The following is a 27,800-nucleotide window of genomic DNA, read 5'->3' on the forward strand; positions in this document are numbered from 1 at the left end:
GCATTTGAAAAAGTAAGACATGAACAATTAGTACAAATTATAAAGACAAAAAACATAGACCAAAGGGACTTCCGAATAGTAACAAACCTTTACAGGAATCAAAGAGCATAAATTGTAATAGATACAAACCCGGTCCAGAAATTGAAATCAGGAGAGAAGTTAAGCAGGGATGTGATATGTCTCCATTACTCTTTAATGTATATAGTGAAGCCATTTTTGAAAAAGCATTACTTTCTCATAGTGAAGGAATAATACCAAACGGGAGATCTATTAACAACATAAGATATGCAGATGATACTGTAATTATCATAGCAAGCTCTGCTGAACAACTTCAACTACTACTAAACAAAACAAACAGTTTCTGTGAAGAAAATGGACTAAAAATGAATACAAAAAAGACAAAATACATGATACTAACTAAGAAAACATACAACCAAACATTCATTTGGGATATGCACCGATAGAAATGGTGCATATCCCAAATATACATAGTCGTAGACGTTGAAGGTCAAATTTTGACTACAATTGAAGATAAATTAAGAAGATGGAAAGAATATATGCAAGAATTATTCGAAGATGCTGCACGAAGTCCGTATGAAATAGACAATCCCTACGGCCCAGAAATAACAAACGAAGAAGTAACTATGGCCATTAAGCGGATTAAAGATGGGAAATCACCAGGACCTGATGAGGTGCATGGTGAAATTTTAAAGCTATTAGAGGCCCAACAAATTACAGCTCTTACGAAGTTATTCAACAACATATACGAGACTGGTTACTTACCAAAAGACTGGCTACTATCAATATTCATTCCACTTCCCAAAAAAGCCAACGCTAGAAAATGTGAAGAACATAGATTAATTAGTTTGATGAGCCATGTACTTAAAGTACTCCTTAGTATCATTCACTCGCGCATATACACCAAATTAGAAGAACAGCTGAGTGAAGTTCAATTTGGATTCAGATCAGGACTCAGAACGAGGGAAGCACTTTTCAGCTTGCAAGTTCTAATACAGAGAGCCAGGGATGTCAATTGCGATGTGTATGCATGTTTCATAGATTTCGAGAAGGCATTTGATAAAGTCCCACATGGAAAACTAATCGATATCCTAAAAACATCAGGACTCGATGGTAAGGATATAAGACTCGTTTCAAACTTATATTTCCAACAAAAAGCAACAGTTCGATTCGAAAATGAACTGTCCGAAATCTTCACGGTTGAAAAAGGAGTCAGACAGGGTTGCATACTGTCACCAACATTATTTAACATATACTCTGAAAACATCTTTAGAGAGGCCTTGGACGAATCAGAAGATGGTATTGCAGTAAATGGACAACTTATAAATAATATTAGATATGCAGACGATACAGTATTGCTGGCAGATAGTGCGCAGGGGCTCCAAAGGATCATGGATAATGTTGTAGAAGCATGTAACAAATACGGCCTAAAATTAAACTGTAAGAAGACAAAAATAATGATCATTAGTAAAAACACCAACATAAACGCCCAAATTACAGTAAACAATACACCCCTAGAGAGAGTACAGAAAATATGCTACCTGGGCTGCAACATTAAGGATACTTGGGATCATAGCTACGAAATAAAAACTCGTATTGAAAAAGCCAGAAGCTCTTTTAACAGTCTTAAGAAAGTTCTCTGCAACTTGTCTTTAAGTATCGATATACGCATAAGAATTCTTAGATGTTACGTCTTTAGTGTCCTCCTATACGGAGTTGAAAGCTGGACCTGACAGAAGATGCCATAAAACGGTTAGAGGCGTTTGAAATGTGGTGCTACCGACGTATGTTGAGGGTCTCATATATACACCACACAACTAATATAACTATTCTCCAGAGGCTAGAAAAAGACAAAGAAATAATTAACACCGTAAAGAACAGAAAATTGGCTTACTTCGGTCACATTATGAGTAATGAAAAATACCGACTGCTGCAGTTGATTCTACAAGGCAAGATTGAGGGCAGGAGAGGCCCTGGACGTAGACGTATATCCTGGCTGGCCAATCTTAGGAAGTGGACTGGTCTAACGTCAACTGATCTATTTCGAGCTGCCGTAAATAGAATACGATGGGTCAATGTGGTCGCCAACATCTCCAGAAGATAGGCACTTTTAGAAGAAGAAGAAATGGTCGATACATACAAATACCTAGGAACCTGGATTTTATAGAATAATGACAAAACAACAAACAACAGAAATAAGGACCAGGATAGAAATAGCAAGAAGTGCGTTTGTAAAAATGAAAACAGTTTTCTGCAACAAAGACCTTGGATTGGAACTGAGAGTAGGAGCTTTGAGATGCTACGTGTTCTCGATACAGCAATATGGACTTAAAAGTTGAACATTAAAGCAAGAACATATAAATAAGCTACAGTCATTTGAAATGTGGTGTTACAGAAGGATGCCTAGAATAGCATGGACACAGAAGAAAACGAACACGGAAGTATTGCGAGAATTTGGCAAATAATGCGAAATAATGTACACAATAAAAATAAGAAATTTATAATATCTGGGACACGTAATGAAGAGACAGCGATATGAAATGCTAAGACTGATATTACAGGAAAAGATAAGAGGCAGAATGAGTATTGGAAGAACGAAAGTGTCATGGTTGAAGAATTTTTAAGGAACTGGTTTAAATGCAGTTCTGTAGAACTCTTCAGCGCAGCGCTAGATAGAGTAAAGAGAATTATGATGATATCAAAACCACCGCACCGATTGGTAGACGGCACTTAAAGAAGAAGAAGCAGAATAAAGTTAAAACATTTAAAAGTACCTTTTGACGTTAATGGGAGATATTTATTGGACAAAACTATATTTAGTCACATTATATTAAATTTTTTAGAAGTTATTGAATGACTTATTCAGATATTCATGGTTGTATTTTATGTATTCTTATACTAACATTATTTAACATAAGAAATGCTGATCTTTTGTTTATTATTCCAATTGTAAAAACAAACTATTTAGGTACAAAATAACACAATATGTATAATAATTCCAACTATGAAATTATTAAAGGACTAAACTAAAGGAAGTGATTCATAGGATAGGTACCGATATTTTTTATGGCTAAGTCGGGATCGTAAACATGGGTATAATACCTATTGTAAAATTTTAAGTGAATGCAGTCCGACAAATCCCATTGTGAAAATGTGAATAAGCAAATAACTGTAGGTAGGAGGTACATATCTTATTTACAATTCACAAAAATTTATTGAAACAGTTATTCTTACGTTTCATAATTTCCGAGATGTTTAAATATCCACAATGTTAGACTTTCTTGTATTTGTTTATATTTAAATAAATTTTTAGGCCTGGATCCCGCGTGCCAAAAAAAGTTGATTAATAACATAATAACATGCTGAACATTTGTTAATAGCTTAACGGTGTTTAGTCGGACAAACTTTGATGTATGGGAACACTGGAACAGGGGAAGTTTTAATTGTGGAACTTATCATCCTGACAAGTTTATGATTGTGAAAACTAGCAGGGTGTTTTTTAAGTTTATTTAGTAGGTAGCAAACTTTACATAATATATGAAAAAAAAATGTCCCTCAACCTTTACCGAAAGTATACTTTTTCTGACCTGATTGTAGGGAGCAAAGTCGTGCTTTTCCTGCAAAAAGTAAGAAAACCATGTATTTAAACGAATATAGATGTATGCTTCACAAAATCAGTATGGTACATTCCATGTCAAATCACTCAGGCAAAAAATTTTGGATCTCCGATTTGTCTGAAAATTGGTATATAGCTTCTGCGGGACGTAAACATAAGATATTTAAGGTCAAAAAATCTTCTTCTTCTTTTTTCTCAAAATGTTATTTTATGCGATTTTACAGTGATTTGGTGTTTATTTAAACAAATTTGCATTTTCTGTCGTAAAGTATCAATGAAAAACATAATATTTTAATAGAAAGGACTCAAAAATGTCATTATATGGCATTATAACAAGTTATTTTGAATCAAAACAAGTTTTTGATCAAATTTTATAGTGTAAAAAACGTTAAAATACCGGTTTTTACATTTTCCTCCATTCCCAAAATACATCATCATCGATTTGGCTGAAAATTTGCCCACGGATAGCCAAAAGATAGGACTTTAAGTGGTTAGAAGGATTTGAATTATATTACAATACCAAAAAAGTTACATGCAGTAATATCAAATTCAAAAGTATATATTAGTCCAGTCGGGATAGCATTTGACCTTGAATGCCGAGCTGCCCAAAATTTTATTTTTCTGATCTTTAGGAGAGTCAATAGTAGCCTAAATTTAAATCACGAATGAATTCTTCTGTTACGTTAGCCGCCATCTTGATTTTAAAGGAGAACCTGTTTTGCTCAATATCTCCGCCATTTTTAACTTTTCGACAAAAATGGGAGGACCTGAAATTGTCCCAAATAAATCGTATTTACAATTATTACAATTTCTTTTTAACAATTTTTGTCGTGAGGTCGATATTTTTGAGTTAATTTTACTTACAGTAGAAGCCTACATTTTTGACTATAATATTGCATGTGCCTTTTTTGGTATTGTAATATAATTCAAATCCTTCTCATCACCTAAAGTTTCATGCTTTGTCTATCTGTTGGCAAATTTTCAGCCAAATCAATTATGATGTATTTTGGGAATGGATAAAAATGTAAAAAACGGTATTTTAACGTTTTCTACGCTATAAAATTTGATCAAAAGCTTGTTTTGAATCAAAGTAACTTGTTATAATGCCATATTATGTTTTCCATTGATATGGAAAATCAATATATCAAAAATATTATGTTTTCCATTGATACTTTACGATAAAAAAATGCAAATTTGTATAAATTAACATCAAATCACTGTAAAATCGCATAAAATAACATTTTGAGAAAAAAGAAGAAGATTTTTTGACCTTAAATATCTTATTTTTACGTCCCGCAGAAGCTATATACCAATTTCCAGACAAATCGGAGGTCCAAAATTTTTTTTGCTCCAAAATTGAGTGATTTGAAATGGAATGACCCGTATATAAAAGTAAGTTTATGATTTAAATCTCGTAACTCGAACAAGTTCTAATTTAAATCTCGTAACTTTTACTTCCCATTTCAACTAAGTACGTTGTATTTAAAATTTCTAGGCGTGAAATTTGTAGACGAGACTGTGAAGTTGGTTTTGTAGACGAAAACGGCCAAATGTAAAATGATTTAAAAGTCTGCACTTTTTACGCGTTTTAATATTACGGCAACACTGCCTGGCTCGGGAATTACCGTATGGATACCTATTGGAGTATAAAGATGGACTGGGTTTGTATGAATCTGCTATCGGCTCAGGATTGTTAGAAATTTTTAGGTGATATATTTTTTTTCTACAAATCTTTTATTTGCAAACTATGTCAAGTATATATTTCATAATTCATTACGTCACATATCACCTAAGTTTAAATTTGAAAGATATACTCCTCTAACTCTATCAGAAATCGATGGCTCGGGATAACTGTTTTGTCTAATGGACTGACTTTGTACGAAGGATGTATATACATATATTTCCTAAGCGGAACATCAAGTCTGGCCCATTTATCGGGGCTTCTAGGATGGCGACCTCTGTCTTGCCATCTGCAAGTTCAAGGTCATTGTCGGTCATTCAATCATTCACTTTCTTGTAGCAATCCTCTACGGTCTCAACTAGCACCCGATACATGTCACTAGTCGTGAGAATGGCCAAGTCATCGGCGTAGGCCACGTCTACACTATCTCTGCCATATGGGATTTCTAGCACTCCATTATATAGAATATTCCATAAAGTTGGGCCGAGTACCGAGCCTTGAGGTACCCCGGCCGTTAGCTTTATATCTATATTTTTCTCCACAGTTACATACCTATCTGTGAGGTAGCTTTTAACAATGTTTATAAGGTATTCTGAAATATTGGCGGCTTTCATTTTTGGTATAATATAACCCCAGTTTGCACAGTCAAATGCATTTCTGACGTCGAACATAGTTATCACGGCCCACCTCCTTCTTGTATTCCCTACACCGTCGGTGATGTATTTTACCGCGTCTATCGCCGATCTTGCCTTTCTAAAACCGTATTGCCTAGCCGAAATTACGTGCTTCTCCTCTAGTTCTGCTTCCAAGCGGTTTTTGATTATATTTTCGTACAACTTGCCTAGGCAATCAAAGAGACGGATTGGTCGGAAAGAGCTAGCCTCTCTTGGGTTCTTTCCGGGTTTCAGGATTAGTGTGAGGCGTGCTCACTTTAGCGCGTCGGGAAATTCCTGGGCCGTAAGGAGCTGGGACATAATGATCGTTACTAGTTCCGGTTTCGCATTAGTCAACAGTTTGATTGCTTCGGATAGCACACGGTCTGGTCCCGGAGATTTCCCCGTGCTTAATGATTCCACAGCTCTGGTGAGTTCTATGGGGGTAACGGTATCCGGGCGCGTGCAAACATTCGGGACGAACGAAGTATCCGGTTTACTGGGGAAGAGGACATTCGCGATTTCCCTTTTTCTATTTTCTGATAGTCTATATGGAGTTTCCGTTCTCAGTCTTTTTGTTGCTATCTTGAAGACCTGACCCCATATATCGTTTTCCAGCGCATCGCACAGATTTTTCCAGCAAGTACGCTTGGAGTTCCTGATAGCTTTATTGGGTTCCTTCTTGACTTCTTTGTATGCGTCTCTTGCCTGCTGGGTTCTGGCTCTCTGTGCGATACGTCTCATCCTAAAGGAGTAAGTGCGCTTATTCTGTATATCATCATTCCACCAGTGTGGCACAGTATACGATGAATATTGTAATTAGGTACAACTATGACATATTTTAACTGGTTTTATCCAGAGTTGCGGTATATTCTTTGTTGCTCTTAAATTCCCATGTTTGTCTTTACCCTTAATTACGAAGCATCAAACTAAATAAAACTTGAAACTAAACAGTTTGTCTTAACAATACTTCTAGTTAATTGCCTTTCAAAACTTAGTTGTTTTAAATGTTTACGTAAATATATTAAGCTCAAGAAATTTAAGATGAATGAAAGCTATTCGAAATGTATTAACATGTCGGTTAAAATAAAGCATCCATAGCAAAGTTTGGACTTTGGTTAATTAGTTTTGTTAATATAATGCCGCGTCCGCATTGGTAAATTTTTCGTGCGTACCAGCTATTCGTCGCAAATAATATTCGCGTTCTCGAAGTAAATTGTGCTAGTGAAGCGAAGATCAAATAATTTGAGCACTGCGTCCTCGCTGGTAAAAATTTGCGAATTCCTGTTACCCAAATTTTTGCAAAGCAAATTCTTGTGACGAACCATTAGTTCAATACGCATCAAAAATTTACCAATGCGGACGCGCCATAAGGTTGCGGTATATATATAAATTCCAAGGTTAAAATTACATTATTAAAAATTCCAATAAACAGTCAAATATGTTATTTAAACAATTATAAAATATATTTACATAATACACTCCTTGTCAAAAAAATCCGGACACCTTAAAATTTGATCATTTTTTATGTCTAGAATTTCCTAAACCTGTCGTTCGATTTAAGTGATTTTTTTAGTATGTTATAGCCTTATTATCTAAGAAAATCGATGTAATAATATTGTTGCTAGACATGTAAATTTTCATTGTATTACCGGTTGTACAAATCAAACTTTGATTTTTATTCACAGTTCGCCACACCCTGCGAAATATTCTAGAATTTATAAAATATTGAAATTAAAAGCCAACTATAGCCTCAGTTGTCTTAGCATTCTGTTTTATGACTTATTCGCTTATACTGGATAATAAAAAGTTAGGTACTTTGACAACTAGCCATGTTTTTCATTAATACAGGGTATTTTAAACAAGTATGACAATCTTTAAGGGGTAATCCTGCATGAAAATATAATGACAAATTGCTTTATAAACGTAAGTTCGCAAATGCTGCGTTTCCGAGATACGGGTTGTTGAAATTATTCTTACAAACTGACGATTTATTTATTTATTTATTTATAAAATGGTGGATGTGTGAATTGTTCGTAAGGGGATTTTTCCACATTCTCTATTTCATTTGTTTGACGATTTGTGTATTGCTCTAAAACCTGTTGAGAAATGCAAATGAACTTTGGTGGGTTTTAAGAGGTAGTTATTTCGCATTTTTGGACATACAACTATGAATTTTATATTTACCATTGCCACGTACGGGTAGGGGTCTGAATTTTTTATAGAGAAAATGAGTACGCCACTGAGATATTTCAAATTAAAAATCATTTTGGATTCCTCGTTAAATTTAAAACAAAAAATCTTTAGTTCCACTTTTTTCATATGAGACGCCTTTTTATGCAAAAAATTAAAAGATCTGACGTTGACAAAGTATTTGAAACTACCTCGTACCTCGTGAAACTATGTATGTATATGGAAACTACCTCGAATATTTTGTAAGCGTTAAGCTGTTTTATTTTTTTTAGATAAAACGGCAGCTCACATGAAAAAAAAAACAAGAAAGGCTTTTCGTTGTAGATTGAACGAGGAATTCCAAACGATTTTTAATCTAAAATAGCTCAGTAGCGTACTAATTTTTTCTATAAAAAATTCAGACTATTCCCATACTGGTCATATTACCCGTATGCGCACCAGTGGTAAATACAAACTTCTTAGTTGTATGTCAAAAAATGTGCAATAACTACCTCTTAATACCCACCAAATTTCATTTGCATACGTCAACCAGTTATAGAGCAATACATAACTCGTCGGTTTGTAAGAAAAATTGCAACATTCCGTATTTCGGAATTGAAGCATTTGCGAACATACGTTTATTATAAAGCAACTGTCATTAATTTTTTATGCAGAATTACCGCTTAAAATTTGTGATATATTTTTAAAAACACCCTATATTGATAAAAAACATTGCAGGTTGTTAAAGCACGTTTTTTAAACGGTTTTATTTACTTCAATAGTTTGCATCAAATCTTTAGACATTAATTTGACTGCCTTTTCTCCAATGCAAATGAATGAAAAAATACATACATAATATGCATTAGCGGGGACAATACACGAATAGTCAATTTAAAAAATTTTATGTTTATTAATTATTGTTTAAATGAAAAAAAAAAAACGATTTTAATGGAAAATGCTTAAATTCTCCTTGTTTTTTACAATGTAAAAATTTTAAACTTTTACGGATTGTAGCTAATGATATTAATTATACATAGTTTTACTGCTTACGTTAATTGTTTACGTTATGCTTAATAAATAAACAATAAAGTTTCAAATTTTTTGCCGATTCCGACTACTTTTCATGTTAGTACATCATATATTTTATACATATTTTAATAAACATGACGATATATTTTAATGTTTGAAAAGAGTAAGAGTAAAAAGTAAAAAATAAAAAAAAATGAAAAAAAAATTTAAGAAACGAATTTCTTTAGTTACAAGTGGCTAAAACTAAAAATATTATAAAAAAATCAACTAAAAAGCAAAAAATAAAAAAATAATTAAAAAATCTAACACATTCGTTAAAGAAAAGCGTAAGGCAAAAACCGTTTATTCGATGAAGACGCGCCGCGCTTTTTTTTTGGCGAATGTGGCGATTTTTTTAAATATTTTTATTTTTTGCTTTTTGGTTGATGCTTTTATAATATTTTTAATTTTAGTCACTTGTAACTAAAGAAAAGCGTTTCTTAAAATTGTTTTTTCATATTTTTTTATTTATTATCCAACATAAACGAATGAATCAAAAAACAAATGTTAAGAAGACCTGAGGCTATAGTTGGGTTTTAATTTCAGTATTTTATCAATCCTCGAATATTCCACAGGGTGTGGCGAACTTTGAGAAAAAAACACAATTTGATTGGTACACCCGGTATACAATGACAATTTACCTGTCTAACAACAATATTATTACAGCAATATTGTTAAAGAATAAGTCTATAATATATTTAAAAAATCGGACAACAGGTTTAGGTAACCCGAGACATCAAAAATTTTTAAGGTGTCCGAATTTTTTTGACCAAGAGTGTATTTTTGTCAGTTACTGGGTCCTGTGATGTACAGTTTACGTAAGTAATTATATACAAGTGTAAAATTTAGAAAAGGTACACAAGATTACAGTTCTCAAAACGCCTTCTGTCAAACGGTTATATGATGTATCATGTTCTGCTGTTCCCGTTGTATATGTGTAATGATGTAGAAATTTTATTTAACATGTATCTACAAAATTACATAAAACATAATTTATGGTTCTGGTGAAGATCTGTTTTATTTAGCCTCTATTAGTTATGTTTTGCCAGTAAGAACCACTTTGTTGGTTCCTAAAAGTCCAACATCAAGCTAATTTTGATCATAATTTGGTAAGTTCCTCTTCTACTGATCTGGTATTGATGAGCACAAGTTAGACAGTAATAGCCTTTCGTTGAATATGATTAGTCTGCCGATGGAAAGTTGTTGTCGATGATTTTTATTATTCCGTTGCATTTGATCAGAATCTTTTTTCGCAATCTTCGCTGGATAAAAAATATACACATAATCTGTTATTTGTAATTCTGGAAGCGAATATAATGTCTTCCGGTTTTGATGATGGATTTAATTGTTATAAGATAGTCTTCCAATTTAGCTCTATTTATTGACGTTACGATTACTACTTGTTTATTTGAAGAGCATGATGATTTACTTTGTTGACTGGTAACTGATGAGTATGATTTTGTTTTGAAAGTGGTAGGTTGAGATATAGGGACCCGAACTTTATCCATTGTAAGAAAAATTTTATCATTTATGACAATACTAAGTCCAACACTGTCTTTATCAACCAGTTTGGTGATTAGGTACCGGTAGCTTCGACCATATTTCGAGAACATGAGAAATTTCAGTAAATACTCTTGAGTATTCTTCTTCTTCTTTTGGCATCATAACTCTGGATGGGTCTTTGTCTTATATCTTTCTATTCAGATCTCTCTTGTGCTCTTCTTCTCCAGTACCTTATATTCATGGTTTGCAGGTCCTCTTCCACGTCATCCAACCATCCGTCCTAGACCTTCCTTTCTTTAGCCTTCCTAGCGGCTTCCACGGTAATATTCTCTTTGTCGTTTTCATATCTGCTTGTCGCTGAACATGTCCCAGACATGACAGTCTTTGACTTTTCACAAATCTTACCCTATCATATCATACCCTGCATTCTGTTCATTAATCTCGTCGTTTCTCCTGATTCTCCATGTGCCGCCTTCCTCTTGCACCGGGCCATATACTTTTCTCAGTATCTTTCTCTCGAATGTCCTGAGTTGGGCTTCATCCCTTTTCGCCATCACCCAGGTTTCACAATCATAGGTCACCACGGGTCTAATTAAGGTTCTGTAGATAGTCATTTTGGTTCTTTTGTCTAATAATTTCGATGTAGTCAATCTTTTATTAGCATAGTATGTACGATTTCCACTGGAAATGCGTGCATTAACTTCTCTACTTACGTAATTCTTCTGATTGATTTCTGTGCCCAGATAAATGTGAAGGTATCCACACGTTCAATAGTATAATAGTTGTCTATCGCTATACAGGGGGTAACAAAAATACAGGTCATAAATTAAATCACATATTCTGGGACCAAAAATAGTTCGATTGAACCTAACTTACCTTAGTACAAATATGCATACAAAAAAAGTTATAGCCCTTTGAAGTTATAAAATGAAAATCGATTTTTTCCGATATATCGAAAACTATTACAGATTTTTAATGAAAATGGACATGTGGTATTCTTATGGCAGGAACATCTTAAAAAGAAATTATAGTGAAATTTGTGAACCCCATAAAAATTTTATGGTGGTTTTGTTCCCTTGTACCCCCCAAACTTTTGCGCACGTTCCAATTAAATTATTATTGTGGCACCATTAGCTAAACACAATATTTTAAAACTTTTTTTCCTCCTAGTACTTTTTCGTAAAGCTAGTTTTTATCGAGATATTTTGAATATTTGTCAAATCCCCCACATATTTGTATTCTGACAAGAGACTTGGTAGTAATATTTGAAATTTTATTTATAAATTACAGTTTGAGATATATTTTGAACTATATTAGAAAAGAAGCCATATCTCTATAAGAGGTGTCTTATCGAAAAAAGACTAGGAGGCAAAAAAGTTTTAAAATCATTGTGTTTAACTAATGGTACCGCAATAATAGTTTAATTGGAACGTACACAAACATTTGGGGGACTTAAAGGCACAAAACCCCCATAAAATTTTTACGTAAATATATCAAAAAAGAAGCCGCAACTCGATTAAAACTGGTTTATCAAAAAAATACCAATAGGCAAAAAAGTTTTAAAAACATTGTGTTTAACTAATGGTACCAAAACAATTATTTAATTGGAGCGTACATAAAAGTTTGGGGGGGGGGGACGTTTAAGGGAACAAAAACCCCATAAATTTTTTATGGGGTGCACAAATTTTACTATAATTCCTTTTTAAGATGTTCCTGTCATAATAATGCCATATGGCCATTTTCGATAAAAAAATCTATAATAGTTTTCGATATATTGGAAAAAATCAATTTTCATTTTGTAACTTCAAAGGGCTATAAGTTTTTTTGTAGGTATATTTGTACTAAGGTAAGTTAGGTTCAATCGAACTATTTTTAGTCCCAGAATATGTGGTTTAATTTATGACCTGTATTTTTGTTACACCCTGTATTATTTTCGTTCTCAGGGGTTCTTTTGACGGTCATATACTTAGTTTTTGTTTCGTTTATTTTCAGCCCTCTTTTTTCCTTTAGGATCAATTTCCTTGAACTTTTTAATTAGTCGTGTCTTGCTTCTACTAATAATGGCGACATCGTCTCAATATGCAGTAATTTGTACTGTTTTGGTATTTATATGGTCGGTTACATTGGTTTTTCTAATGACTGCCTCAAGAACTAGGTTGAACAGCATGGTTGAAAGTGCGTCTCCCTGTCTTACCCCCATGCTTATGTCAAACAAGGGAGACAGTTCTCCATCTACTCTAACTGCGGATTTTGAACCCTGCAACGTTATTTTTATGAGGCTGATATATTTTTTTGGTATACCTAGATTAAAGAGGTCTTCCAGGATTTCGTATATTTTCACACTATCAAATAAGCTTGTTTAAAGTTTACATACATATTATATAGTTTAAGTCGTATTTATAAGCTTTCTCTTGTATTGTCTTAGTATGAATATATTTCCTGTAGTGGCTCTATTTGGTCTGAATCCATTTTGATAATCATCCATTTTGATAATCTGTTAGCAGTTCTCCATCCTTGTCTTTGCATATTGTCAATTTTGGTCTAAACGACTGCGTGCTTTCTTTTATTCTTTTATAGAATTTTCTGCTTTCGTATCTGTTGCTATGTTCTAGGCTTTCTTGTACTTGTTTTTTCAAATCCTCTCTTTTTTTCGGCATATTCTAGTCGCTTTTATTCTCTTTTCGTTATAAATTTCTCTGCTATTTCTTGTGTTTATTTGAAGTTGGTTAAGCCTAGCTTGCCTTTTTTTCCTCTACTGCAGTTTTGCATTTATCATTATATCATTCCGCATTTCTTTGCCTTTTGGCTTTTTCGACAGTTTCCTCTGCAGATTCCATTGTTATTGTTTTTAATTGTCTCTATTCTTCCTCTGCAGTATCTTCCTCTCTGATTCCGTTGAGTTTTATTGGGAGAGTATTTTGATATTCTTATGACTCTTGAGTCTGGCTCTACTCTTGAGTATTACCTATTTTAAAATACTATCGAAAAAAATAGTACTTAGGAAAATTTCATTAATAGTAAGATAGTATGGTAGCTCCTAGCGTCTGAGCTACCTCAGATAATTAAGGGTTGGTTACCCCCTACCATAAGGGTTGAAGAAATAACTCGTATCACCGTAGATGCATTTATTTTGTAAGTTAGAGTACTAACGGTAAAGAGCTGGTGGTACGTTAGTTCTCAGTAGCTGTGATGTTTTCCCTTTGGGATCTCAAATATTAATGACTTACTGTTCGCAATGGAATTAGAAAATAATAATTAGTCTTCTCCTATTTATTGTTTTGGTATATAATGAAAGTAAGATTGTTTTGGTTAAAAGCGCTGAGTCGACTAGGTTATAAAAATAATGAATACTATTGTTATTTCAAACCGACCTTGGTCAAACCTAAACTGTTACACCGATATGTGCTAATGTGGTCGATCGTATTTACTATCAACAAACGTAGTTGTTTTGCTAAAGACATTTTTAATTATTAAAAGGATTTGTTTTAATAAGAAGATTACTAAGAGATGCCGTGTATCCCAACACATCTTCCTTTCCTTCCGAAAATTTTCTGACTACGGAAAAGGAAGAAAATTTTCTAATAGTACCACCACCTGCTTACTGCCTTTTAATAAATACAATATATACATTTTTTATTTCCTGTAAATAATAATTAAATACAAAAAAATAAAAATGTTCGTTATCGACATTGTTCCCGTTTTACTTGTAACTCACTGTGTTCTCGGATTGTAAGTATATAATCTATTCTTATGTATTTCCCTGATTTTATTGTTTTCCAATCTGATCTTACAATTAACATTATTTACCTCTGTTATTGTGAAGAGGCCTACATAAAGACTATCAAACTTACCATTCTCTTCCCTTTTTACCAGGACTAGGTCTCCTATTTTAAAGTGTTGTGGTGTTGCTTTGCGCTTGTTATTTTCTTGTCGCCCTTTTTTGTGTGTTAGTAAGAAGGTTCTAGCTCTCTCGTGTGCGCTTTGTAGTTTGTAGCGTAACTCATTGTAGTAAGCATCTATATTTTAACATGGTTGAATCTCCTGTGTAAGATCTTCTGGTAGGTTAACCTTCCTGCCATATAACAGTTCAAACGGTGTGTAACCATGATACGCGTTAGGGGTTGTATTGTAGCAGTATGTGAACATCCTGCAACACACATCCCAATTTTCTCTGTTTTCGTCTATGAATGCTCTTACGTACTCGTTTAATGTTCTGTACAGTTTTTGGCAACTTCCAATGGACTGTGGATGGTATGCCGTTGAGAAGTTGTGCTCTATTTTTAGTAGCTTTGTTAGTTCCTGCATTACTTCATTTTTATATTCTGTGCCTTGGTCTGTTCTTATTTGCTTCATGGGTCCGTATGTTGGTATGAAATGATCAAAAATTCCTCGGGCTATTGTCTCTGCTTCTTTATTGCACACGGGTAAACTGACCGCGTATTTCGTAAGCTCACATAACATTGTTATACAGTATCTATTACCTTCGTTACTTTTAGTGAATGGACCTATCGTATCTATGTATACTATGTCCCATGGTTTGGAAGAAGTGTCCGATATCACGAATTCCTCGACATGTGTTCTTTTTGGTTTGTTAATTTGACATTTATGACATTGTTTAACGTATTTTCTTACGTCTTTTTCCAAATTTTTTCATCTAAATCTTGCTTTTAGCTTATTTATGAGTCTGTTATTTCCTACGTGTCCTCCAAACATCGGATGATTATGATATTCTTCTATTAACCTGTGTTTTTCTTTGTCATCTTCTATTGTTTCTGGTACTTCACATATGTATATTTCTACATTCTTCAATATTTTGGTTCCGTGTTTAATAAATTCCTCAATTGTGCACACTTTAAAAATAATATCGTTTACGTATATTTTTACTTTACGTACTGCATTCTCTACCGCCAGCTTATCAAGCTGTGCCAACATTGGGTTTAAATCAAAATGATTGAATCCTGTGTGCTCTTGCTGCACTTTATTTGGTTTTTGACCCTAATGCTCAGTCTTGGTGAGATTAGTTCTGCTCCAAAAGACAAAATTGGTAGTCTATGCGCCTCTAAATTATTTAGTACCTTTCTTATTGTCTGTTTGGGGGCTTCTGGCTGTAGTGCGAGTTCACTTTCTGCCTTCGTTTGCCTTGCATCCTTCTTCTTTTCTCTTGCTTGTGCTCGTGTTATAGCTAATATATGGGTATTATCTATGTATAAGTCCTTTAGTTGATGTAATGTTACTCTTGAAAGACTATCTGCATAGTTATTTTTCCCTGTTATATACTCTATTTCGAAATCGTATTCCTCTAAATCTAATCTGATCCTTGTAAGTTTCGAAGTTGGTTCTTTCATTGCGAATAAATGTGTTAGTAGTTTCTGATCCGTTTTGACTAAAAATGTTGGTGCTCCATATAAATAACATTTGAAATGATTAATTCCCCAAAGAATCGCTAGTAATTCCTTAACGATTATAGGTTTATTACATTCTCCTTTATTGAAACTTCTTGATGCGTATGCTATTGGTAGGTCTATTCCGTTATAATCCTGACTTAAAATTGCTGAACAACTCTCGTTGGATGCGTCTGTTGTTAGGATGAATTGTTTATTGAAATCTGGATATTTTAGGATCGGTGGCTTCATCAAAGATGACTTAAGCTTATTGAATGCTTTTTCACATTCTTCTGACCAAAAAAATTCTACTCCTTTTCTTGATAATCTGTTGAGTGGTCTGCATATTTCAGCAAAATTTTGAATAAAACGTCTATAATAGTTAAAAAATGCTACGAATCTTTTTGTTTCTTCCGCTGTCTTAGGTGTCGGGTATTGTTCAATCGTTGCATATTTCGCTTTGTCTGGTGATACTCCTTCCTGAGAAAGATCATGTCCTAAATATTACTTCTCTTCTAAAAAATTGACATTTTCCTGGGTTAAGTTTCAAATTGAATTTTCGACATGTCTCGAATGTCTTTTTCAGGTTGTCTAGGTGATGTTTTTCGGATATTCCTATTACTACTATATCGTCCATGTAAAGAAATGTTTTGTCCGGTGTTAATCCCGAAAATGCTATTGACATCATCCTTGAAAAGCTATTTGGGCTTACATTTAATCCAAAAGGTAATCTGGTAAATTGAAATGCTCCATTTTCTGTGCTAAACGATGTGTATTTTCTCGATGATTTTTCTAATGGTATCTGGTGAAAACCTGACATTAAGTCTATAACTGAAAACCATTTTGCTCTTCCTAGTTGATCTAGTATCGAGTCTATCCTTGATAAAGGAAATTTGTCTGTGAATATTTTCTTGTTCAGTGGTCTAAAATCTATGCATAATCTCCATGCTTTATTTCCATCTATCGCCTTTTTCGGTACCAGCACTACTGGGCTGTTGTATTCTGATGTAGACGGTTGTATTATTCCTTGGTCTCTCAGTTTTTGTACTTGTCGGTTTAATTCCTCTGTTTGTGCATGAGGTGTCCTATAGTTTTTAATGTATACCGGAGTTTGGTCTTTAACTCTCAGTTTCTGCTCGTAGAAGTTGTTACATGTTAGCATGTCATGCCTTAGGGCGAATATATCTGAATAATCTTCGCATAAAGATACTAATTTGTCGCGTATGTGTTCTGGAATGTCTGACTTCAATGATTCCCTTAATTCCTTTTTCCTGTCCTTGCTGTCGTTGATCAGTCTATATATGTTGAATAATTTAATGTCTAATGTTTTGATTGCGTTTGTCTCTACTTTTACTGTTTCGTAGGTTGTGTTCAAAATTTTGATGTACGGATTATTACTTGAAATAATTGCTCTCGCTATGAATATTCCTGGTTGTATTTCCTGTTGTTCCACTATCCTGTCATTCTTCAGCGTTTGAAAAATTTTTACGACTCTGTAAATTTCACATCTAGGCGGTATTATTATCGTGTCATTATCTATATTATCCAAAATGTTTGTACTAATGTAACAATCGTTGTCCTCTTTAATGTGCATTTTAAGGTTAGCGTAGTCTAGTATGCATTGAAAGTTTGAAATAAAGTCTCTCCCAATGATTCCGTCGGTTGGAATAGGAAAGCTAGGTTCCACTAACTGAAAGATATGCTCAAATCGAGATCCTTTTACTTCTAGCGTTGTTTCAACTTCTCCCATTGTTTGTAATTCTCCTTTAGTTACTCCTTTTATTTTCGCTTTTGTGTTTGGTTTCACATGTTCCTTCATAAAATCTTGTGAACATTTCAGTATTGAAATATCAGCTCCTGTGTCTATGATAAAGGAATTTGTGTTTTCTAGGATTCCTGTTTTCATTCGTACAAAATTCGTTAGGTTTAAATCGAAGTTGTAAATATTATATGCCACTTCTCTCTGTGTACTTTCCTTGTTTCGTTCATTCAAGACCCCAACTGCTGCTTTTGTGGTTCCTCTTGGCTGTCTTCTAACTCAAGTAGCCTTACGTTTCTGTTACGTCCTCCTCTCTGGTTCCCTCTGTATGTTTGGTTGTTGAATTGTCTATATCCTCTGTTGGAATAATTCCGTTGGTTTCCTGTTTCTTCTCCTTCGTTCTGTTGTCCGAAGTTATTTCTTCTTCCTCTGTCGTATTTGTTATGGTATCCTTTTCGGTATTGCTGTTGTCCTCTCCTATTTTCATAATTCGTCCTATAATTAAACACTCTCCCCTGTGTGTTCTCCTCTGTCGTATCAATCGATAAAAATTTAGATACTACTTCCTGCGGTGTTGTGAAATTACCTGCCTCCAGTATTAACTTAGCTCTATCCGTATTAACATTTCGTTTCATTGTTGCTACGACTGTTTCCGTTGTGTATTTTTTCGCTAGCTCCAATGGCATTCCTTCCGCTATGTATGCTACCTTCAACTGTTCCGCTAATTCCTCTACTTCGGATGCGTACACTGCTGCATCTTTGTTTCCTTGCCTTTTCTTTGCTAACTTGTCTATTATCGTTTTCGGATTGTCGCCTCTTAATTCCTTCTTCAGTGCCGCTGCTATAAGTAGGATCGTAGATATCTTCTGTGGTTATCAGGTTTCTAGTCTTATTACTCAATCTTGTTTTTATTAATGTTATCGCTTTTTCTTCATGTCCTTCTGCTATTTTTCCAAGTAACTCTAATGCGTCCAAAAATGGTTGTAGTTTCCCTGCGCTTCCATCAAACTCGTTGGGCAATACCTTGCTTGCAATATTCAAAAATTCGTTGATTGTCAGAGCCATGTTTAATATTTTTATATCTTGTTTTATGTCGCTTTTTCCCTCTTTTATTTCCTCGTCAATTTTTTCCTCTATCTCCTCGTCACTTTTTTACTCTTCTACTTCTTCATCGCTTTGTTCTTCCTCTATTTCCTTGTCGATTGGTTGGTGTATTGAACTTGGAACTACTGTTCTTGTTTACAGTTGTACAAGTTTACAGCTTGAAATGAGCGTATAACCTTGTCCCTTATTTTTCCGAAATATTTGTTGCACGCTTCTCTTTGTTTGTCCGATAGCGCTTCCCAATTTTTCTTCGTTAAATGTGTGAATTTTTTATACAATTTAATTAGCTGTGTCGTTACTTCTTCTTGTATATCCTTAGATTTAGGTACTTTCTTCTTCAAGACCCTTCTACCTTGTCTTGTTACTTCTTGCGTAATCTCCTCAACTATTTTGACGAAGTCTTCCCAAGTAACTTTGTTGCTACTCATTTATTCATAATTTTCCTTATTTCTGTACCCGTAACGAACGCATAATTTTGACAGTCTTACGAGGTATAGTAAATATATATGTATATAAAATGTTATGTCAAAAATAGTAAAAATATAGTAAACTGCAATAAAAAATCATTATATCAATCAATATAAATCACCATAAAAATCAGTAGACCAATAAAAATGTAATAAAAATCAGTAGGTAAAATAATAAATGGATAAAATTCAGTAAAGATAAAAATATATGCTAGTAAATATATAAAAATCAAATAAAAATCAATATCAAATAAAAATGTATCATTACGTCCTATAAATAACCATAATATTTGTAAAAAAAAATTCCTTATAATACCAATAAGGTAATTAAAATAAACTAGGTAGATAAAAATAGGTAAAACTTAGATTATGTTTCTTAAATTACGATTATATTACGTTATTATATGGTTATACGAATCAGGAGTAATATCGTGGAAATACCATAAGAATATCTAATATGGACTTACCACTTTTACACGGTCTGTGTTCGTATCACCCAAAAGTCCTCGCTGCACGTTCCATAGCATTGTCCATTGTCCCACGATGTTCCATCTCCATACCAATTTCCATTTTCCATACCATTCTCAGCTCCGTCTCGGGCCTGACGTCTCCATCCTTTTTCTATATACCACACTGTTCTTGGGTGGTCGAGGTGCCAGAACATTGACGTGTTTCTCCATACTCGTCCCGTTTACCAGTCCTGTGTTCTTCCCTGGTTCTGGATCGCCATATGGTAGCTCCTAGCTTCTGAGCTACCTCAGATAATTAAGGGTTGGTTACGCTCTACCATAAGGTTTAATGAAATAACTCGTATCACCGTAGATGCATTTATTTTGTAAGTTAGAGTACTAACGGTAAAGAGCTGGTGGTACGTTAGTTCTCAGTAGCTGTGATGTTTTCCCTTTGGGATTTCAAATACTAATGACTTACTCTTCGCAATGGAATTAGAAAATAATAATTAGTCTTCTCCTGTTTATTGTTTTGGTATATAATGAAAGTAAGATTGTTTTGGTTAAACGCGTTGAGTCAACTAGGTTATAAAAATAATGAATACTATTGTTATTTCCAACCGACCTTGGTCAAACCTAAACTGTTACACCGATATGTGCTAATGTAGTTCGATCGTATTTACTATCAACAAACGTAGTTGTTTTGCTAAAGACATTTTTAATTATTAAAAGGATTTGTTTTAATAAGAAGATTACTAGGAGATGCCGTGTATCCCAACACAATAGGTACTTTAATACTTTGGTTGAGATGTAAAATATTATAATAATTATTGTTAGTTTTTACCATTTAAAATGAAAATTCGTCAAAACCAGTTGATAACGTGGTGTAATTTATTGTTCCCACGAATACATAAGTTGGCCTGCCTGGAACTAAGATGGTCTATGTAGCAAAAAGTAATATCGCAGAAAAAGCGACAAGAAAAGAAAAATGGGGTATGGCGTCGAAGATACAACTTTGAACTCTATCAGTTATACACCGATCCAGATATTGTGAAATTCATTAAAGTGCAGAGACTTAGATGGCCTGGACACATTTCTAGAATGGCAGATCACTCATACACTAAGAGATTAACATTTTCAAAACCAGAGGGCACAAGAAGTAGAGGACGACCACGAAGAAGATGGATTGATGATGTGGAAGAAGACCTAAAGATTCTAGGGGTCAGAAGCAGGCCAATATCCACAACGGATTGTCGAGCCACTTATGATGATGATGAAAGATGTAAAATATTATAATAATTAGTCTTAGTTTTTACCGTTTAAAATGAAAACCGTCGGAAACACTTGATAACGTGGTGTAATTTGTCGTTCCCACAAATAAGTTGTTCTGAAGCTATTTTCTTGTGGCATTTTTATAATTAAGTATTTTCTATGGGAAATAAGCCACAATTTTACAAAAAAAAATGAATTTGTTAACGTTTCGAAGCCCAAATCGGGTTTCGTTGTCAAAATACAAAATACTACTAAAATAAACAAAAATGTTGTTGCTAAGTAAAAAAATTCTTCTAATAATTTATTTAATCTGACTCATTTATATTGGCAATTTAGAAGTACATTATACATTTTAAAGTAGAAGACTTTAATCTTCCGATGATTAACCTTTTTTTTGTTACACGGATGACCAAGGGGGGGAAAATGACCCCAGGTCAAAAATGACAACTAACAAAAAATGAAGTTTTTTTTTTCTTTATTTTTGGCATGGACTTTATGTCATTCAGCCAGTCACAACATGGTTATTAGTGTCATGTGTGGTGTGTATGTTGAGTAAGTGTCTTGTTACTTTGCAAAGTCGACGTCATTAGCGTAAAACTACTTGGAATTACACATAACAGACGGTATTTTACTAAACATCAACTTAAGAATATATTTATTATTCGTAAAATATAGGGAATTTTTTTTATTTCAAAATATGAGGATATCTAGAATGATATTAAAGACAAATAAAAAAATAATGAGTTAAAAATTGAAAATACTTTTGAATTTACTACAGAAAAACATACGCTGGGGTCACAATTTCCCCCGATTGGTCATCCGAAGGTTAAAATGATATCGCAAATATTTATGAGTTGCGTTGCTGGGACGACTTTACTAAAAGATAGTTCATTCGATTACATGAAATCAATCCCAACTCAAGAATATCCGTCGCAAAAAAATCATAACTTGTGACCTGTCTTTAAAAAGACAACCAAATGCAACGATGACAGAAAAATTCTCGCGTTAGAGACTCCATAGTAAATCACGAGGGAAAACAAGGAAAAACCTCGTGATACTATCCCGACATCGTAAGTATTTGGTCTTACATTTAATTTACCTTCTGACTTTAATATGTTTCTAAATTCTAAAAATTTGTAAATTCTGACTTTATATGTTTAAATTATAAATAATATTAATAATACATAGATATACAATAAGTAATACTAAAATATAAAATTTGTACTAACTCGATATGTTATTGACTTACTAATCGTGGTATTTTCTTTCTATTGACTTCCTCTTTCAGTCTGGGTAACCATATTTATCATATGATTAGTAAGTCAATAACATATCGAGTTAGTACAAATTTTATATTTTAGTATTACTTATTGTGTATCTATGTATTATGAATATTATTTATAATTTAAATATATTAAAATCAGAATTTGGAATTAGTTTTTTGAAAAATGTAAGACCAAATACTTACGAAGTCGGGATAGTATCACGAGGTCTTTTCCTGGTTTTCCCTCGTGATTTACTATGGAATCTCTAACGCGAGAATTTTCTGTCATCGTTGCATTTGGTTGTGTTTTTAAAGACACATCACATGTTATGATTTTTTTGCGACGGATATTCTTGAGTTGGGATTGATTTCATGTAATCGAATGAACTATCTTTTAGTAAAGTCGTCCCAGGAACGCAACTCATAAATATTGGCGATATCATTTTAAAGTCTTCTACTTTAAAATATATAATGTACGTCTGAATTGCCAATATAAATGAGTCAGATTAAATAAATTATTAGAAGAATAGCAACAACATTAGCAACAACATTTTTGTTTATTTTAATAGTATTTTGTATTTTGACAACGAAACCGGATTTGGGCTTCAAAACGTTAATAAATTGATTTTTTAGTAAAATTGTGTCTTATTTCCCATAGAAAATACTTAATCACAAATAAGTTATAAAATAGGAAGTGGTTGAATACTTGAATATATGAATTTTAAGAAATAAAAGGCAGATAGCTAGCACCGAATTTTTCTTGCTTAAGTATACTTTCGCTCCTAGAGTATTTCCAGGGTATCGGAAATAAGTAACGAAAAAAAAAACTAAAACCTTTGTATCGTCCATAACACACTACTTGTTAGACAGGCTCATTTGAGATTAACTGTTTTACAGCTGACCTTAACTAAAATTTCTATATCCTTCTTGAAATTTAAATATTTCATTGGCATAATAATATATTCACATAGTCTTCGCTGTTTTCATTTAGTCTTGGATAATGCTTGCCACTTCAATTTTGTATTCTGATCATGGACTTCAAGTTTAACTTAACAGGGGTATATTATTTTATATTTTATTAAGTATTAAATCTCAAATTCTATTCAGCTCATCTTAATAGGTCAATTTCATCTTTCTTTATACATTTAGTACCTAATAAGAACCTACAGGGTATGCAAACAACCACTCACCAGGGTCTCTCATTCATTCTATGTCCACTAAAATTATCGCCAACTAAGAACTCAGTTTATTTCTGACAGGTTGGAGTGTGGGAACTGGATTACACATTTTAACTGCAAAAAATCATTTAACAATAATTTTTTTTTCTACAACCGTGTTAAAAATGCAATTTTTAGCACTCCATACGAGCGTTAAAAATGATACTTTAAGGCACTAATGCTTTATAATATTTTTAAGGCACTGCAGTTCGTATTGACCGAATAGGCAATTTTTATGTAATGTCAAAAAAATATAAAAATGGAATGTCAGTCAAGTTCAAGTAAAAATTTTTGTAGATATTGTCCTGTAATTACGTTTTTAGAAAAAATATTGTATGATATGCGTGTTAAAAAGTAAATTTTTAAGGCACTCATGTGAATTGCAGAACTCGCTAGCGCTCATTCTGAAAACTTTCACATGCGTGCCTTAAACGTGTACTTTTAACACTTATAATCATAAATAACTATTATTACCTCTTATTTCACTTCTTGCCCTACTACTATTGTTATGTTGCACTTAAGGTCTTTGCTTAGTCATTCATAGATTTTTGAATATGCAGTTCACTCTGCAGTAACTGTACATAATATGTCATATAGTCATAGTCTTATCAGTTGTTTTCATCTGTCAGTTATCACTTAAACACTTCCGTTAAATAAGGAATACTTCATTGTACCTCAATCTTCAAAAAATGTAGAAGTATACCAGCACTCAAATTTATCTGTTTGTCCTTCGTGTAGTGTATTTGTCAGATATATTTTGATTTAAGTTGCCATCAATCATATTAAATGACATTCGAGGATGCCTTCATTTTCTTGAAGAAGTAAGTCTAAAACGTCATTAAACTTTTTATACACATCATCTTCGATTTTTAATCAAAGTTTTCCAACTATTTCTTGCTTTATAGCGTTTTTTCTTTAATTATTTCAGATACCCCTGAAGATGCTCTAGGAGCGAAAGTATACTTGAGCAAGATTAAATAAAATTCAGTTCTCGATATTTGCCTTTTATTTCGTAAAAAGTAAATAAGTTATAGTTTCTCTTAAGAAGAGAGTGTACGTACCGGGTGTCCCAATAAGAATGGCTCTCGGCCATATCTCAGGAACCGTTTATAGTAGAGCTTTGAAATAAAAATTTTATAACAAAAGTTGCCTCAGGAAAAGCCTGGAAATTATTTTCATAATTGTGGGTCCACCGCTAGAGGGCGTAATTGAATATCAAAAATAAAAAAATCTAAATTTTACAAAATTTTTCTAATGAAGGGGCACTGGAAATCCGATTATTGTATTCTTCATCAAATTCTGCGCATATTTGATTTAACAAGTTTAACTCTACCTTTGTAAATAAGAGGTGGGAGTGAGTGGGAACCTTGTTATGAAAAATGGCTGTAAGTCCGGTTCTGCTAAATCAAATTTTGAAAACTGGCTCTTGTTGAAGACAGATCTTTTTCTTCAATGTAAGCGTGATCATTTTCAACCATCCTAATAAGTAATAAGCCAGCTGGGAGGCGTTATTTAATTTTTTTCAGAAATCTAGTTTTTTTTGGAAAATATTAAATACAAGTATGCATTTTTAATCATATTTTATAAAATTTGATTAAATTAGCAATAGAATAGCGAAAACCGCATGTCGATACCTTTTTTCTATCTCAAGATATCTCGAGAAACGTGTAAATTTTATACATAACTGTTACTATCACCGGTAGACTAAGTTAATGAAAAGTAGTGTGCTGTGGAAAAAAACAAAATAACATTTTCCAGATGTCAACGTATAAAAATATATTTAATTAAACAACAATATAAAGAGAAACAATACTATTAAAATTAAATATAACACAGAACAAAAAGAACTACTTAGTGACGACCTAAATATTCAAATTGTTGCCGATCATACACTACTCTAGAATACATTGTCCAGAGAATACTAAACGCCATTAAAAGCATATCGAGAGCAAAAATTGAGACTGCTGTTCAATCTACTCTTGAAAGAGTAAATGTTTGCAACGAAAATGATGGGCAAAAATTTGAACGTTTATATAATCACTAAATAGTTGTTTTTATTTCTTTCTAATAGGGCTTTTCAACGCTTCTCATTTGTTTCGAGCCTCTGTCATATGCCGTATAATCCGTGTATAATATTAATATACGAGATATGAACGAGGCTCCAAACAAATGAGAAGCGTTGAAAAGACCTAATATACGTTGACAGCTGGAAAATGTTTCTTTGTTGTTTCCATAGCTCACTACTTTTAATGAATTTCGTTTACCGGTGACAGTAACAGTTATGTTTTTAAATTTACACGTTTTGTAAGATATCTCGAGATAGAAAAAAGGTTTTAACATGCGGTTTTCGCTATTCTGTTGCTAATTTTGTCTAATTTTGTAATATGGTATTAAAAATGCATGTTTGTATTTAATATTTTCCAAGGAACACTAGATTTCTGAAAAAAATTAAATAACGCCTTCTAGCTGGCATATTACTCAGTAAGTTGGTTCGAAATCATAAATTTTACATTGACGAAAAAGATCTGTCTTCAACAAGACCAAGTTTGCAAAATTTGATTAAGCAGAACCGGACTCACAGCCAGTTTTTCATAACAAGGTTCCCACTCACCCCATCTCTTATTTCTAAAGGTAGACCTAAACTTGTCAAATCAAATATGCGTAGAATTTTATGAAGAATACGACGATCGGATTTCCAGTGCCCCTTCATTAGGAAAATTTTGTAAAATTTAGATTTTTTAATTTTTGATATTCAATTACGCCCTCTAGCGGTGGTCCCACAATTATGAAAATAATTTCCAGGCTTTTCCTGAGGCAACTTTTGTTATAAAATTTTTTATTTCAAAGCTCTACTATAAACAGTTCCCGAGATATGGCGAAGAGCCATTCTTATTGGGACACCCGGTACAGTGCGTCCATAAAGTAACGCATAAATTCATTATTAGCTAAATAAACAATATTATTAGAAATTCTCGAAACAGGTCGATTTTTATTTATCAATTATGATTTTTTGGCCTAAATATCATACTAGTGACGTCATCGATCTGGCCGTGATGACGTAATCGATATTTTTTTTTAAATGAGAATAGGAGTGGTGTGATAGCTCATTTGAAAGGGTTTTCAATTCTCTATTCAGTAATCTAAACGTTAACATAATTATTTATACAGGGTGTCCAAAAATTTTTTAAATTAAATTAATTGACGCAAAAAGAAGAATGTATGTAATTTATTTAATTCTACATAAATGCTACTGCTGTCAGAAAACAGAAAATAAATTTATTTGAAAACATTGATTTTCGCTTTAATGGACAGAATAGAAAGCAAATTGAGGAAAAAACTTTGGTACAATAAGTTCGATTACAATCGCAAAAGCATAACCACTATTAGTAGAATGAAGTTTGGTCATGCATGTTATCCAGCACACTTACATAAAATAAAATACTTGAGAGTGATCTTTGTGAAGTTTGTAATAAAATCGGTGACCTGGACCACATATTTTTTGATTGCCAAAAATATAGGGCTCAATCCAATGAGCTGTTCAGAAAACTTCTACAATTGACCATTGAAAGCCCATATAACATAATGTATCTTCTTGCTTTAAACAGAAAAGAAATTTACCATTGTCTGTTATATTTCGTCAGAATAACAAGAATACAAATTTAATAGTACCTTTTGCTGCTACCTCATGTCTTTTCTTAATGTATATATACCTTATCTATCCGAGGCCTACCTTTGATCGTTTATAAAATGCCCTGATCGGCCCCTGGGCGAGAAGAGTGTAATCCTTGTGTCAAATCCTTGCCCTCTCTTTTACAAAATTTGTATCTGGCTGTGTGGGTTTTACCTTAATAGGTCTGGATCCCGCGTATGAAAAAAAAGTTGATTAATAGCAAGCTGAAAATTTGTTAATAGCTTAAGGGTGTCTAGTCGGACAAACTTTGATATATGGGAACACTGGAACAGGGGAAGTTTTAATTGTGGAACAGGTTAAAAATTTGAAACGGTCAGACCACAAAAACGGCACATGTATTTTGTCCGACAGAACAGACTTAAACTCTCCGAACAGAGATTAAACTCTCATGCAAAAATCAGACTGCTATTTATCACCAAATGGGCGTTTTAATGAGTGGAACATGTAGAATATGTCAAATGACAGGAATTATGACAGGTGATAAA

General features: G+C 33.2%; 1 protein-coding gene across 10 annotated transcripts in view; it reads right to left on the minus strand.

Moving 5' to 3' along the window:
* Positions 1-27,800, minus strand: part of LOC114330194 (adenylate cyclase type 5) — a 1,795,244-nt gene that overhangs the window by 722,702 nt on the left and 1,044,742 nt on the right. The window lies entirely within an intron of this gene.

Source organism: Diabrotica virgifera, chromosome 1 (assembly GCF_917563875.1).
Source record: "Diabrotica virgifera virgifera chromosome 1, PGI_DIABVI_V3a".
Classification (NCBI taxonomy): Eukaryota; Metazoa; Arthropoda; class Insecta; order Coleoptera; family Chrysomelidae; genus Diabrotica; species Diabrotica virgifera.